Source organism: Pan paniscus, chromosome 8 (genome assembly GCF_029289425.2).
Source record: "Pan paniscus chromosome 8, NHGRI_mPanPan1-v2.0_pri, whole genome shotgun sequence".
Classification (NCBI taxonomy): Eukaryota; Metazoa; Chordata; class Mammalia; order Primates; family Hominidae; genus Pan; species Pan paniscus.
The window spans coordinates 62956666-62973667 of NC_073257.2; the positions used below are offsets into that span (position 1 = coordinate 62956666).

The 17002-nt window shown below is 43.2% G+C and overlaps 1 protein-coding gene and 2 pseudogenes across 1 annotated transcript in view; 2 read left to right on the forward strand and 1 right to left on the reverse strand.

The window, feature by feature from the left end:
- The window catches only part of LOC100984918 (protein SHQ1 homolog), a 32370-nt pseudogene extending 18457 nt beyond the window's left edge, over nt 1–13913 (reverse strand).
- LOC100970446 (NUT family member 2D-like) overlaps nt 1–17002 on the forward strand; it is a 54889-nt gene that overhangs the window by 16764 nt on the left and 21123 nt on the right. The window lies entirely within an intron of this gene.
- LOC100982770 (BEN domain-containing protein 3-like) lies at nt 108–13759 on the forward strand (annotated as a pseudogene).

A 17002-nucleotide genomic window follows, 5' to 3' on the forward strand; every position in this document is an offset into this window, starting at 1 on the left:
ATATCAAAAAATAAATAAATAAAAATAAAATAAAAGACATTTTTAAGATATGTAATGAAGGGAGATGGTTGGGGAGGAGAGGAAGACAAAAGATACAACTCCGGGGGATGGTGGAGGTTTACCAAGAGGAGAAACCAGCAAGACACACAGTAGGAACAACCATGAGGGAAGAGGTGACTGAGGGACTGTATTGTTACTGCAGCCTCAGAAGCAGCAAATATAAAAAAGTTACCCTTTCTGCCCCACCCAAGCTCAGAGCCTCCTCACTGATTTTCCTACTCCCAGGCCCTCCCAGTGCCACTGTGGTTCACACTGAGCACTGGTCCTGGGGTCCTAGCAGTCATCATTTTACACAATTTGATCCTGTTCAGCTCTTCTGGCTTTGTCTCTCTTTCTTTCCTTCTTCTGAAAGTCTAGCTGGAGAAAATAACTCTCCATACCCCGGAACACACACCGCGTTTTCCCATCTTTAGCTCTCTGCTCACTAATGACTTCCCTTCTAATGTCCATCCCCATCATATCATCTCCACCCACCCAAGTCCTACCCATAAAAGGAGAAAAAAAAAAGAAGAAGAAAAGAAGCAGAATCTCATTCCATCTCCCAGGCCAGAGTACAATGGTGCAATCACAGCTCACTGTGGCCTTGACATCCTGGGCTCAAGCTATCCTCCTACCTCAGCCTCCTGAGTAGACGGGACCACAGGCAGGCACCATGCCTGGCTAAATTTTTTTTTTCTTTTTAGACAGAGTTTCACTCTGTTGCCCAGGCTGGAATGCAGTGGCTTGATCTTGGCTCACTGCAACCTCTGCTTCACAAGTTCAAGTGATTCTTGTGCCTCAGCTTCCTGGGTAGCTAGGACTACAGGTGTGCTCCGCCATGCCTGGCTAATTGTTTTGTATTTTTACTAGAGATGGGGTTTCCCCCATGTTGGCCAGGCTGGTCTTGAACTCCTGACCTCAAGTGATCCACCCACCTTGGCCTCCCAAAGTGCTGGGATTACAGGCGTGAGCTACTACACCCAGCCCAATTTTTTAAAATATTTTTTTGTAGAGACAGGGTTGTTATGTTGCCCAGGCTGGTCTTAAACTCCTGGGCTCAAGCGATCCTCCCACTTCTGCCTCCGAAAGTGGTGGGATTGCTGGTGTGTGCCACCGTGCCCAGCCCCAGCTCAACTCCCTAATGGGTAAATGAATAACCAAATGATGGCTCCAGTACAATCTTGATCACAGTCACACGGCCTCAATTCTCAGTATGATCTGAAATCTGCCCATAGTGCTGCCCTTTGAACAGATCAGCAGCACAGATTTTTCACTGATACCCACAGAAATTACCATAGTTTAGATTATCAGATGTCTAAAGGAACATACGTGCTCATAGTTCCCACACCCAAACATTTTTTTGCACATAACAGCAGTTATCAAAAAGTGCCCCAGACTTTTCTCCTGAGCTACAAATATACAATGCCCTGCCTGCCCTCCTATCCTTAGCTCTATATTTTCAGTTCTTTCTCTCTCATTTATTGATTTTAACACCTTTCTTGCTCTGGTTTATGTGATATTATCTTGTAGAGAATTAAGTAGATGCTTCCAATTAGATTCATTACAAGTTCCCTTAAGAAGCGATTAGGAAGGTAAGAGTCCCAAGCGGCTGGTTCCCTCAGTAATACCAGCAGCATTTTTAGGGTGCATGCCAATATCAGACCAGGTTTTAAGTGCCACATTACTCCTTTATCACCAAGGGATCCTTGGAAGCTTGCAAAACTGAGTGCAGCTGAGCATAAAGTAGTGTTTTATTGAATGCCTTATGTGGCAATTACAAAGAAAACAGAAATATGAATCCCTCATCAAAAGGCAGTTTAGGAGGGGTAGTCAATCAGTGCATGGACCCTGTAGTCTAATGGTACTGGCTTTAAATTCCAGTGCCAGCTATAGGATTTTGGAAAATTACTTAACTTCTCTGAGCCTGTTTTCTCATCTGCTAAATGGGGGTAATGGTATAGTAATAGCGCTTTGGGGAGAATTAAATTAATTAAATTAAATTAAATTAATTCACACAATACTTGGTACATAGAGTTCAAATAAATGGCAGCTATTATCATTACCATGAAAATTAAAATTCCAGTGAATCACATGACCTGCCTTCCATTTCCAAAACTACGACCTTTTAGTTGCTAAGTTATTTGTGAAGTCTATGGGCTTTAAGAAAGATGGCAAGAAGGGAAAGAGGGAAAAGGGAAGAAGTTTTCCTATTTTCCATGGGTCAGGTTTTCATTGCTACTGAACTCTTTATACAAGCATAATAGAGATAATATTTTGAAAATATTAATAGTTTTCTTTCCCCTTAGAAAACTGCAAACTCCACCTCCTGGGTTCAAGCAATTCTTCTGCCTCCAGAGTAGCTGGGATTGCAGCATGCACCACCACGCCCAGCTAATTTTTGTATTTTTAGTAGAGACAGGATTTTGCCATATTGGCCAGGCTGGTCTCAAACTCCTGGCCTCAAGTGATCTGCCCGCTTCGGCCTCCGTAAGTGCCAGGATTACAGTTGTGAGCCATCATGCCCAGCCATTCTTTCCCCTTCTTTATATCTGGTTCTACTATTCAACTAATATAGCCTAAATACCTCCTTATTGGGGATAGAGGAAAACCTGATATAGAAGCAGTTCTTCCTGTTGGCCTGGTGGATTGTGGGAAAAATAACAGAAGGCAAATTGTAGCAAAAGCAAGTGGGCAGACACTTGTGTCCTGGCTTGCCTCCTCCGGGCCACAGTCTGGAAGAGGAAAGAAGAGGATATGGTACATAAACTGGGGGAGAGCCAGATGCAAAAGCAGAGGGGGCTTGTGCCCCAGTCCTAGCTCAGAACTCTGAGAAGAGACTGTGGTGTAGAATGGCTTACACCAACCTGGTGCTACCACAGAACAAGGAAGGCGGCAGAGAGGCATGGTTCCACAGAAAGAGGGCCTGTGTTCCCACTCCTAAACTTGCCTTTCCTCTTAAAAGGCATAGAAGGGCTCCAGAAGTTCCCAGACTCCCCTGTAGAACCAGACAAGGTAGGTAACAGGATTAGCAGCTTCAGGACCTGCTATAATGGAGCCTCTGTAGTTAGGGGTGAGATAACACTAACGTCAAGGCCAGGGGCTAGAGAGAGGACCTGGCTGAACTCGGTGGCATCTGCAGTCCTGGCAAATGTAAGGTAGGGTGGGTCTAACTAAGCCTAGGAACAACACTGCACTTGGGGAAGACCACTGTAAGGCTGTGGGAACCTGACTGGATCAGCCACTTCAGAGCAGAGGCAAGAGATAGGATAGGCCCTGCACTCATATCAAGGCTCATCTCCCCCTACAGTGGGATCCACATGCCCAAACACCATCTGGTAGAGAAGTAGGGAATGAACAAAGGGGATATTGGAAAGATAGCTAATCTACCCTGTGTGGAAAAGAATGAACTTTGCACAAAGAGAAGTTAGGCCTTTGCTTCTGAGAGTATTTTAAGCCTTTGTAATGTCCTGCCTGATAAGATGGGGTTACCTGGCAGCCTAAGACCATGCCAGATAGTCTATGCTAACAATGTGATTATGGTGGGGCTTTAGGCCTTGCAATATCAACCCAATCTCTGGAAGGCTGGAAGCTAAGGTGGTCAATGGGTGGTCAACCATATCTACTGGTAGTCAACCATATCTATGTAACCAAACCCCAGTTAAAAACTCTGGACACCAAGGCCCAAATGAGTTTCCCTGGCTGGCAATACTCTGTGCGTATTGCCCAACATCATTGCTGGGAGGAATTAGCACTGTCTAGAGTTCCACTGTGATAGGACAACTAGAAGCTTTGCACTTGCAACTCTCCTGGACCCTGCCCCATCATGCCTCTTCCCTTTGCTGATTTTCATTTCTTACTTTTCACTGTAATAAACCATAACTGTGAGTATAACAGTTTTCAGTGAGTTCTATCAATTATTGAACCTGAGGGTTGTCCTGGGGGACTCCTGATTTCCACAAACCCCAAAGAGACTGGGCCAACTGGAGTGAGTAAAGAAAGATTGCATCCATTAGAGCAAATCAAGAAGCCTCATTGTCTTATAGAATTTCAGTGGTGCTTTGTAAATATGTGACCCTACTACTCAAGCAAGTAAAGACTTCTTACCACTCCAAATAAGGCATGGATGAAGGAATCACAGCTAGCTAGTCTTTTTTTTTTCAAACTAAAGAAGGGGACATGTGTACTGCCTTCAAACATTACAAAGCTATCGTATAAGAAAGGAACTAGAATTAGTGTTTGTCTAGCTGAAGGGTTATATAAAGCCCGAATGATGGAAGTTATAGAGGGCCAGGTTTCAGTTTAAGCACAAACTTAGTGACAACCAGAGGCCTCTAAAAAACACAAGCAGCTAACTCAAAGATAGCTGAGTTCCTCATCACCAGAGATCTTAGAGGCCAATGACCCCTTGTACTGAGATTGTGTATAGAATGAAAGTTGACTCAAACATCCTTTAAGTTACATTCCAAGCTGAAAGCCTGTGATTGAGAAGTAAGATAATGTGGCCAAATGTGAACAGTTGGTGGTGAGTCTACATATGGATGTTTATTCTTTCAACTTCTCTGTAGGTATGAAATTTTTAAAAAATTGGAAGCAAACAAAAAAGGAAAAAGAAACATTTTGGAAACTACCTGGTGGCTGGAAATTCTCAGTCAGTGCTAAAAATAAACAGAAATTTATTTTCTCACAATTTAGGATTAGAGTCAAGGATAATGAGTATTGCGTCTGATGAAAATATGTGTTGGTTCCCACATTTTACCACTACCGGCACAGCTACGTTTTTAGTCCTTTTATATTTAGCAATTTCAATGGACTGAATTGTGTCCTGTTAAAATTCATGTGTTGAAACCCTAATTCCCAAGGTGACTGCATTTGGAGATAGGGCCTTTAAGAGGCCATTAAGATTTAAAGAAGTCATAAGAGTAAGGCTCTAATTTGATAGGATTGGTAATCTTGTAAGAAGTGTCAGAGAGCGAGGCAGGATAGGGGAGAAAGAGGAAGACAGAAAGAGAAGGGGATAGAGAGAGAGAGAGATCTCTTCCCACCCTTTGAGAACACAGTGAGAAGGCAGCCATCTGCAAGCCAGGGAAAGAGTCCTCACCTGACACTGCTGCCAGACCTTGCTCTTGGACTTTCCAGCTTCAAGAACCATGAAAAAAAAAAATGTCTATTGTTTACATTACTCCATCTATAGTATTTTGTTATGGCAGCCCTAGCACACTAAGACGATGACCTTTTAATGACTTATTGGCTTATTTCCTGCCTGTGTAATATTATTCATATTACTATGGCTCTTATATACAATTAGGTATATACTTAAACCTTAGTATATTTATCGAAACAGACAAAGCATTAACAGTGCATTTCTGAAGATGTTTTTCAGATACACTATCATGCAAGCACACAAGACAGCAGGTGATAGTGCCAGCAATTACTGCAGGATTGACTCCAAATCCCATCATCCTGGGAGGAACTGGCAAGAGAAGATCATGAAACTTGTCAATAGCATTGCTACTATACGAAATAAGAATGACCCAGATAGTTGATGAAACCAAGATTAGGATTTGCTGTAAACACTAGTGTCTGTACATATATTAATGTCTGAGGAGATAGGGGTGGAATTTTACAAATCATATTCGTTCAGAATTGTAAACATACAAAACGATTTTCCTGCTCTCTACTGGAGCAGCACCATCTGCTGGACCCACTCAAAATGCAAATTCTCCAACCCTGATGGAACTAAGCAAAGTCAGCAAGCCTCCTCTACCTGCTCCTTTTCTGGACCCTAACATCCCCCTTCTTGTTTCCTGACACTGGCTGACACTTCCTTCCTGTGCTCATAAATATAGATTAGCTATTTATATTTCTTGTTTCCATTATGTTTCCTGCAGCTTTGTTCCCTGTGTATAATGTATGTTAGGAGAATGAATGTGAAGAATCTCTGTCAGGAGGTTTTTAATAAAAAAGGTCATCTTTAATTTTGCAGAGAAGAACCTTGAAAGGGGAAGCTATTTCAAGGGTGTAGTCCTCCTTAAGCTCAGTTCTTTTCCCAAATACAGTTTGTGTGTGTGTGTGTGTGTGTGTGTGTGTGTATGTTTTATCACTTGCCTAGTTTCCTGTCTCTATTTCTAACCTGTTGACCTCTAAGCTCCAAATTTCCCTCCTCCGACCTTTTCCTCTTTCTCCTTTCTGGCTTCGCAGACTCTGAGGCTAAACCTGTTCTTAGCCAGAAGATGTGTAACAAGCTCCACAATCAATGCTAATCTATTGCTGATTCAGCCCTCGCCTTTACCCTGGTTCTAGCAGATTCTTACTGAACACACTTCCCATACTCAACCCTCAGTTCCCATAGTGAACTTTGCCTGTTTAACCTAATGCCTGAGTGCCTTCCTTAATTATCTGCCCAGATCCTCCATTTTTTGTGGCTCTCATGGGGGAAAATGTTGGGAGAACAATTTGAATAAAAGAACATGCCAAGATTGCTGGGAGATGGTTGAAAAAAAATCAGTGATGGTGTGTAACACCATAACACAGCATTGAACTCCCTGGGGAGCCAATTCCAAGATGGAGACCAATGTGTAGGAGGTTTATTAGGGTGTTCCCATGTGGTCAACACCCATGGAAAGAAAGCAGGATGGAGCAGAGCTAGTAGTCGAACTGTAGCACAGCCTCAAAGCCTCAGGCGATCCTTCAGGGAGTTCTAAAAATAAGATGACCCTTCCAAGGTGACTTGACTGGGGACAAGAGAGGTCTCAACCTTCATACCTCTTGTCGATCAGCCACTGGCTGTGGGCCTCCAGCAGGGGCTGTGACCTCAGGCAAAGAGTCTATCTGCAACTAAGGCAATGCCCCAACAGAAGTGACCCAGAGAGCTATCATCTAGCAGCAAGGAAAGTAAGTCCTCAGGAGACTTGGTCTTTCCTAAAGGAGAATAAGTCTTTCCTGAAGAGACATCTGGGCAGTGCATCCCAGTGTCCCCTACCCTTATGTCACCTCACCTCCAGGAAGTACCATTACTTCCTCTGCCTAGTACACAACATATTTTATTTTTCATCTCACTCTCAATCTGGAAGTGACTCCAAACCCCAATCCCAAACACTAGAAGGATTAACCCCTCTTGCGACAAGCAGCCCCAGAAGAAGGTGCACAGACAGTGCTGAGCAGCACAGGGAGTAGTTGAGGAGAACACAGTGAAAGGAAAGCAGAACCTGTTCCATGGGGGTGAAGAACCAGCAGCCAAAATTTCACAGAGCATACGCATGAAAGACAAGATACCATGGATAGAGTTAACTTGGAATAGGTAGCAATGGAGACCTTCCCACAACTGCGAAATGATTGGCCAGGAGTCAATGACCTAGAATATAATAATCAAAAACCATGAATGACAGAAGAGAAAACCAGACCAGAAAATATATGAACAGAAACCATCCTCCTAGCCAAGCTAGTCTAGGGGCTTTCCCCAGTTTTCTTAAGAAAAAAAGAGAGAGAGAGAATTTTATAACTTTCCTTGTTCTACAAATGATTTGCTTTGGTAGATCCTTAGTGAGTAGGAAGAGAAAATGTATACCAGAACCCTCTTGCTTATCTGAAATGACTCCTGGTAAATATTGGACATAATACTCTTCCTACATCAATGACATAGATATCATATACACACATAGATATATATATCGGCATGTAGATATTTATATAGATATACATGTATAGATATCTGCATATATACATTTGTATACAGATATAGACATATAAATATTAATATATGTATATAAATACATGTACATATCTATATCTGTAGAAGATATCTACTATCTTCTATCTATATATCTTCTATCTTCTATCTATAGAACTATCTTAATTTAAAAACCTTTCATATATGCATATAAAAGGTAATCAAACACAAGCCAAATGAAAATTTGTTTAGCTATGTTAATATCAGACAAAAGAGATTTTAAGGCAGAAATTATTACCTGAAAGGAAGATGTATCCATCATCCATATAAAAGAATCAACTATTGAGGAAGTTGTCAAACTTGTGTATGTATATTCACTCACACACAGTTAACACACATTTACAATTTTTATAGAACTAAAAGGAGCAATAGCTGCATCTTCGATCATAAAGACTTTAATATACCTTTTTCAATAACTGATAGCAAAAAGGATACAAAATATCAATAATAGTACAAAAATTTAAAGCAGTAGGATTAAATACTTTGATATAAAAACTGCACCCAAAAATAGCAAAACACACAATTTATTATAATGTATTTGGAACGTGTTTCAAAATTTACCATAGCTATCTATAGATATCTCTGTCTATCTAGGTAGATAGATAGATAGATAGATAGATAGATAGATAGATAGGTAGGTAGATAGATAGATAGATAGGTTAGATAGACAGATATAGGCTGAGGTTAGGCCCATAACAAGAATCAATAAATACCAAAAATTTGAAATCCTTGACAGTGTTTTTTTGTACAACAATGTTATTAAGCTGCAAATCTATAGCAAGACTTCGAAAGTAACCAAATGTTTAGAAATTAAGCATCACATTTCTAAGTTATTCACGGATTGAAAAAGTAATTACAATGAATATTAAAATATATTTTGAATTTAATAAAAACGAAAGTAAAAATACTGCTTGTTAAAAGATGGGAGGCTTAGGCAAACCTCAGCTTGGAGATAAATGCATATGCTTGTTTAAAAAATTAAAGCTTGAAAATTAATAATCTAATTGTCAATCTCAAAAATTTAAAATGTGATGTCAAATTAAATCCAAAGAATTAGAAAAGAGAAGATACATAAGAAGCATGAGAAAAGGAAACAATCATAAAATAAATGAAATCAGCAAAAGCCAAAGTTACTTTGAAAAGACTGATAAAAATATACCATGATTATGCATGAAATAAAAAAAAAGAGTATCCACAAATTCTAAATATCATCAATAATAACAAGGAAATCATTATAGATTCTATAGTCATGGGAGAGAAAAAGAGAATGTAATAAGTAACTTTAAGTCAAAAATTTTGACATAATTTGATGAAATAGATACATTTCTAGAAAATCATTAATAGTGACACAAGAATAAATAGCAAATCCGAATAGCTCTATATCTATTAAAAATAAAATTACAATTAAAGCTTTCCAAATATAGTGAGTCTAAATCAAATAAAATATTAAAAATCTGAAATGTTTCCAGGAAGAAACATTGAATTCCTAATATAAAATATAACATAGCATATGCAATCCCTTTACTGAAAATTGTGAGATTTTACTGAGAGAAATTAAAGATATTCAACAGAAATAAAGTTGTACCACGTTCCTATGTCATTCCTGGTATTAGAAGAAAGATTCAGTATTTTAAATAAATCTATATTTGTAATACACTGAAAATCACAATACTGTGATTAGTAATAGCGTAATTTGTCTGCATTATATTTGGTGGCAACTGAAAAACTGACTATAAAATGCAAATAAAAATGCAGTGTATAGATAACTTTGAAGAAAAAATATAATGTGAAGACTTACACTATTAGATATAAAGTTTTTATAAATGTATATCAATTATGACATTATGGAAAAGGTACAAGTATAGACATTTCAATGAAACAGAATAGAGAGCTCATAAAGAGAACCACACAATATATTTAGCTGATTTGTGAAAAAAATAGTGCTTCAGTACAATGAGGAAAAGATTCATTTTCAATAAATTGTGCTGTCTTTCATACATCGGTACAGAGAAAAATGAATATTAACATCCAACCTCACAACATACACAAAAATTATTTCATATAGAAGCCAATGTGTAACATAAAACAGTACAGTTTTTAAAAAGTAATACAGAGGACACTTCTATGACCTTAAGATTTAAAAAAAGACTCAAAAAGTAACTATTGAAGGCTAGTAAATAAGATAAATAGGTTAATAAATAGTAATAAAATAACATAAAAAATAAGGATTTGTAATCATAAAATAACTCACTGAGAGTGAAAAGGCAAGCAACAGAATGGGAAATGAAATTTGCAAACATAAATACAATAAGAACTCTTGATCAAAAGATACTTTTTAAACTCTACAAATGAATTTTTTGAAAAAAAAAAATATGGCCAGGTACGGTGGCTCACGCCATTAATCCCAGCACTTTGGGAGGACCACTTGAGCCCAAGAATTTGCGACTTGTCTGGGCAACACAGTGAGAGACCTCTGCCTCTACAAAAAATTTAAAAGATTAGCCAGGCATGGTGGCCGTGGCCTGTAGTCCTAGCTACTCCTAAGTAGCTAGGCTCTTTTGAGTCTGGGAGGTCAAGGATGCAGTGAGCTCTGATCAACTGCTGCACTCCAGCCTGGGTGACAGAGTCAGAACCATCTCCAAAAAAAATTGATGTAGAAGAACTTCTAAGAAGTGAGAGTGGAGACAGAGGCCAAAGATGCTGCTCTAGGCTGCTCCGTGAATTCCAGGACTTCTGAGAAGCACCCTCTGGACAGCGTCTTTACTGCCCTCCAGGACTCAGCTGGTCAGCAATGGCCAGCCAGACTCCATCCCCAGTGTGGAGAGGAGGTAGCTGATCCCAGAGGCGCTCCTAGCAGGCATGTGGAACCCGAGAACAGCTCGCCCTGCCAAGGCAATGGAGAGCAGGCTGGCAAGGCAGGAGCTCAGGCTCTGTGTGGCCAAGCAAGGAGGAGCCCCGCAACCATGCCACCACCCCTTACTACAAGAAGCCTCTGTATGGCATCTCGCACAAGGTCATGGAGAAGAAGAACCCTCCCTCAGGGGACCTGCTAAACACGTATGAGCTCTTCCAGAAGGCAAATGCCAGCAACAGCCCCTCGCTGCTTAGGCTCCTTAATGAGCCATAGAAATGGGACTGTGGCAGCACTGGGGCAGCCACCAACAGTGACCCTAACATCTACTTCCTGATCCAGGAGATGTTCTACATGCTCAACACCCTCACGCCCAACAGGTCCCAGCTGCACAGCAAAGTGGACCTGCTCTCCCTGAAGGTGAACCCCACTGAGATGGTGGCCAAATTCCAGCCGACCCCCACCACCCCATAGCAGCTCACAGGCATGGAGCTCAAGCAGATCTTGGACCAGAGCCTGTCAGGTGGGGTCCTGGCCTGCTGCCCGCTGGTGCAGCTCTTCCCCAAGCTCTTCAGCCACAGTCAACTTCTCCCGAGGCTGCAGTGCCTGCAGCTTTGAGGCCAAGCTTAAGCTGAAGTCACTGCAACTGCAGCTCATCCCCAAGCTCTTCAGCCACAGTCAACTTCTCCCGAGGCTGCAGTGCCTGCAGCTTTGAGGCCAAGCTTAAGCTGGAGTCACTGCACCTGCAGCTCATCCACAACTACACGGAGGTCTACTACCCCTCGGTGAAGGAGAGGGCTGTGTGACAGGCCGAGTGCTTGCCCCAGCTGAGTAAGTTCTTCAGCCGCTTCTGGGCCCAGCGGGAGATGGAGAACAGCCAGCCCGGTGGCCAGGCTGCCAGCTTGAGGCTGAGCAGTGGACCCCGGCCACTTCCTGGACCACAAAGATGAGGAGGAGGGCCTGTCTCTGGACAGGAGCAGCACCATCGCCTCAGACCACGTGGTGGACATGTAGGCCCTCACCTAGTTCCTGGATGAAGCCTCTTCACCCGGCGAGTTTGCCGTCTTCCTCCTCCACTGGCTCTTCCCTGAGCTCTTCCACTACGGCAAGCTGGGTGAGCAGGACAGCTGCTACCGGGACGGCGGCAAGCAGGAGCTGGACCCGCAGAGGCTGCAGATCATCAGCAACTACACGGAGGTCTACTTCCCCCACATGCAGGAGGAGGAGGCCTGGCTGCAGCGGTGCGCCCAGTGCATCAACGACAAGCTCCAGGGCCTGGGGCTGGACGCGGGCAGTGAAGGCGAGCCCCCCACGCGACAACTACTACAACTCGTCCAGACTGCCCGATGACATCTCAGTAATCAGGGTGGAGGATAGCTTCAAGGGCGAGCGGTGCCGCTCCAAGAAGATCTGACTGGTACCTATCGACTTGGACAAATTGGAGATCCCCAGCCCAACTTGGAGTTGCCCGGCGCCGACTGCCTGCTCAGCAACGAGCATCTTCGCAGTATCTAGGAGAGCACCCTGTCCATCGGCAACTTCACCTCGCGCCTGCTGGTGCCCCTGTTCCCCAAGCTCTTCACCCATGACAACCTGCACAAGCAGTACAGCTGCAGCGACTCCCTGGGCAAGAAGCAGCTGGACCCGTCCTGCATCAAGCTCATTCGCCACTAAGTGCACCTGCTCTACCTCTGCACCAAAAACAATCGCGTCTGGACCCTGGAGTACATGGGCAACCTGCACTGGAACACGAACAGAGGCGCTCCTACCAGCAGCAGTGCAAGGTCCACGTGCTGGCCCCCAGTGTAGAAACATGAGGAGCTATGCAATCAATCCTGAGAGGTTCAGGGAGGAGTTTGAGGGTCCCCCGCTGCCCCCGAGAGGAGCAGCAAGGACTTCTGCAAGATCCCCTTGGATGAGGTGGTGGTCCCTCACCGAGCTTCCCGGTGCGCTCTCCCTACCTGCTGTCCGACAAGGAGGTGCGCGAGATCGTGCAGCAGAGCCTCTCCGTGGGCAACTTTGCCGCGGGGCTCCTCCACCGCCGAGAACTTCCGGCTGCAGTACAACCATTTCCGGGCTTGCAACAAGAAGCAGGTGGACCCTACGCAGCTGCGGCTCATCTGCCACTAGGTGGAAGCCGTCTACCCCGTGGAGAAGGTGGAGGAGGTGTGGCACTGCGAATGTATCCCCAGCAACGACGAGCAGTGCCACTGCCCTAAGAGGAAAAAATGCGGCATCCTCAAGAAAGCCAAGAAAGTGGAGAAGTGAAGGCCCATGGCCTGCCCAGAGACTCGGGGTCACTAGAGACTGAGCTTAGGAGCATGCCTATGGCATCCACAGACAGGCACCTTATGTCCGTGGGGTGTGTGGCTTACTACACTTGCACATGTAAACACCCAACCAACCACAAGAAAGAAGACTTGAGTTTGGTCTCTTGTCCTCTAGACTTCTGTCCTGTGTTCCCTGGCGGTGCAGCCTGAGTGTGGGGAGCGCAAGCTGTGAGAGCAGGGACTAGTGGGTAGCGGTCCTCTCTACCTGGTCGTGTCCTCCCCAGCCCCTCACAATTTCAAATGCAAACTCAGCAGCTCTTTTGCTCCTCTTCCCATATTTTACAGCTTTCATTTTTATCCAGTTTTTTAAAAATTAAAAATAAACCCTTAAAAAAATCATTGGGCTCTTTGGGGGCCATTTTACTTAGAAAAAAATCTTTTTAAAAGTGCCATCTTCAGGCCAGGCGCGGTGGCTCATGCCTGTAATCCCAGCACTTTGGGAGGCCAAGGCAGGTGGATTACCTGAGGTCAGGAGTTCAGGACCAGCCTGGCCAACGGTGAAACCCCATCTCTACTTAAAAAAAAAAAAAAAGCAAAAATTGGCCAGGCGTGGTGGTGGGTGCCTGTAATCCCAGCTACTCGGGAGGCTGACAGGAGAATCACTTGAACTCGGAAGGCAGAGGTTGCAGTGAGCCAACATAGTGCCACTGCGTGCCAGCCTGGGCGACAAGAGCAAAACTCCGTCTCAAAATAAATAATAAATAAATAAATAAGTAAATAAAAGTGCCATGTTCGTGTACAATGGCTAATCACAGCTTCAGGTGGCATGGATACTGATTTTACTGACCTTGTCTTTTACATCTGATTCTGGAAGAGTCAAGAGGCCTCTTGGATGGCAGTAGAGGGGATGGAACAGTGTGAAGTCCTTTGTGACCATGTGCAAGTTTTCCCTTCTGCTCCAGTGCCTCAGAAGGCTTCCATTCAGCTTGGCCTGTCCATCAGGCACGTGGGTAAAATGTTGTGCTCACTGTGTAGAGGAGAACACTCGATGATGATGAAGAATGTAGAAAGCCATGGAAACATGTCCGCAGTGTCTTCATTTGAGCTGTGTCCTTCCACTGTCCCCATTCCCTCTCCACACATGGTTGCTTGTCGGAGATTCTGGGTTCTGGGAGCTGTGTGGTGACTTCCCCAAACCTCACTGTTAGCTCCTCCAGGCAGCACCACATCCTCGTTCCCCAGGGCGGGTCCATGTCTGGGCACCTCTTGGGGATACCAGGCATTGGAAGGACACAGGTCATCTCAAATGGGGCACCCATGTCCCTTCCCAGGGTCCACTCAGAACTTTCCCCTTGGACTCCCTAGAAAGTCCTGCTGTCCTCCACCTGGCTACCTCTTGGCTTTGGGAGACACATGTCTTCTCTCCCCACTGACTGAGAATGTCAGACTCCTGCCGGCCAGCTGCATGCTTTCCAGGAGCACCAACCAGGAAATTCCCTGACAGGTAAAATCTTTAAAAATGACACTTTTACCTTCCTGACTTTGGGGGCCAAATGCCTAAGAGGGAAAGGAAACAGTCTAACCAGAGTCCAGGAAAATTAATTGAATCCCATGGGGTAGACATAAAACCCCTGTGGGAATATTACAGGTTCAATAACCTAATGGCTTAGTATTTTGCTACTTTAAAATGCAGAGATAACAGAAACAATCTGAATATTCTTCATATAGCTGGTAAGGACTTCAGTTCCAGTGGCCATATGACATAATTTTGCCTGTACCCAGAGGCATTTTAAAAAATATAACATCAGATTTTAAGCAATGTAAAGTTGCTAATCTAACTTGTAAATTTGCTTGTGTCATTTACAGATTATTTCTGTTGAAATTGCAAACCTGAATTACTGAAATCTAGAAAGGCACAGGGACTTACTCTGTCACACACAGCTACTCATGCACACACACACTGCTTACTAAAAGCTGAGGTGAGAGGAAGGGGGCCTACATGAATAACAAGTTCAACTTCTTTGTGCCTGGAAGAAGGGACTAGCGCAGCCAGGAGACTCACTTTACCTCATTGCTTGGGCCCTTCTCTATGCCTTAGTCTCTCCAGCACATGCACACAGCATGCACACACAGGCACCCTACCCAAAGACAGCTGTGGCCTTCTCTCCACCTGGCTGCTGGTTGTTGGGGGTGAGGGGGTCCCATGAAATTTGTTCTGGTTTCTACGATGTAAACAAGAAGACTCTAAACCCTGAATTGCCCTGCTTTCTAGAGGGTGAAATGTTGACCCTGCAACTTTAGAAGCACAATTATTAATAACTCTTTGGAAATTCCCATCTACCCATGTCAGAGAAGTTCAACAAGTTCTAGGAATTAAATATGTCTGTTTGTAACCTAGAGCATGCTCAATTTTTGGAAGCCATATTTCAGTGATGATTTTCTTAACACCTTTCTCGTGTAGGGCTTCTTCCCTCAAAATCTTACAGTCCCTTTCTGTGAAGAGAAATGGACACATCCTGGGAACTATTCCTGTCCCTCTGGACTGTCGTCAGGAAATGACTGCATGTCCTGTGCCCTGTCTATATCATGTCCTCACTTCTCCATCTACACAGGTGGCTCCAGTGGGCATTTTTTTATTTTAAACTTTTTACACGAAGCAATAGAAGTAGAAAATACTGATTTTTTTCAAAATTTAATGTGTTCCATGAAATCTACTGGCAATCCCTTTCCTTCCCCCTGTCTAAATTCTTTGGTTTTTATTTGTTTGTTTGTTTGTTTTGTCTTGTATCCCAAGGACTAAAAAATTAGCAGACACATTTTGATGTTGAGTGAACTAGTAAGTCACAGTAGGTGGTAGGGTTCATTGGTTTCTCTGTTAGTAAGTTTTTAAAGAATGAAGATAGTTATAAATGTACTGAGTGGCCGTTTAATTGGTAAGGGTCGCTGGCCCAAAAACACTAGAGCATGGCCACGTGGTTTCCTGTAGAGACGGCCTCAGTTTCCAAAATTACCCCCAAATGTTTGCTTCTCACCCAATAGAGGGGGGATCTTGAGACTCCCAAGTGGAGGTTGTGAGCTTGCACCCTGCCTCACTGTGTAGACAGACTGTATGGATATATGAAGTGGGGGTGGGGGACAAGGGGCTATTACTGCTGTTTGGAAATATTTGCCTCTTGTAGATCCAGCCTTAATGGTTTTGTGACATCCTAGTACTAGCAAACCCTGCACAAAGTGGGTATCAGAGTTAATACTGTGAGGAGACAAAGTAGTGAGAATAGTTTTGCTAAAGATAATGAAGTATCACATAATGTCTGCATTTTACCATTGATTTGAGTGCATCGTTAGAAAAACTTAATGTAATGAAAAACCCAGGACATTTTTGGAAATTGTATGCTCTCTAGCAACTTTGTGTGAATTTTTATACAAACACTGTTTTATGAGTTACATAAAATGTTATAAAAATAGAAAAAAAGAGGAAATTATCCTATACTCCCCTGGTACAAGCACAGACCACACACTCACAGCTCTAGAGTGGACACACAGCCACCACATTTCCTGAATAAATTCACACTCTTCAGATTACACAAACTCAAACATGCAGATGCCTGAATAACACACCCACGATATACTCACAGATCCAAATACACACATGGCTGTATACTCCCAAATACAAACATACACAAGCCTCCATCTTGAAAACTATAAATATTCTGTCCATATCCTCAGGTTACATACACATAGTGGTAACACCCAAATACACCCAGCCATCTCTCTGCCTCCAAATTCTTCACACCAAAAATGTACACCTAAATTCTCATCTAGACACCATGAGCATAAAGTCCTCTACTCTGAATACACACAAATCCAACACACAAACCATTAAAACATAGAACATTACCTGCCTTTTCAAATGTATGCACACATATTCACAATATCTCACAGTACCGTCAAAATACACAAAACCACCCCCAGCACGCAAATACACACACACCATTCAAATAGGAACACATAACTATCCAGTACCCTCAGAATAAACCCAAAACCCACTATGCTTCTGTAATATACTAAAAACTCACCCACATTCCCCTAAAAACACATTTCTGACACCACTGAATA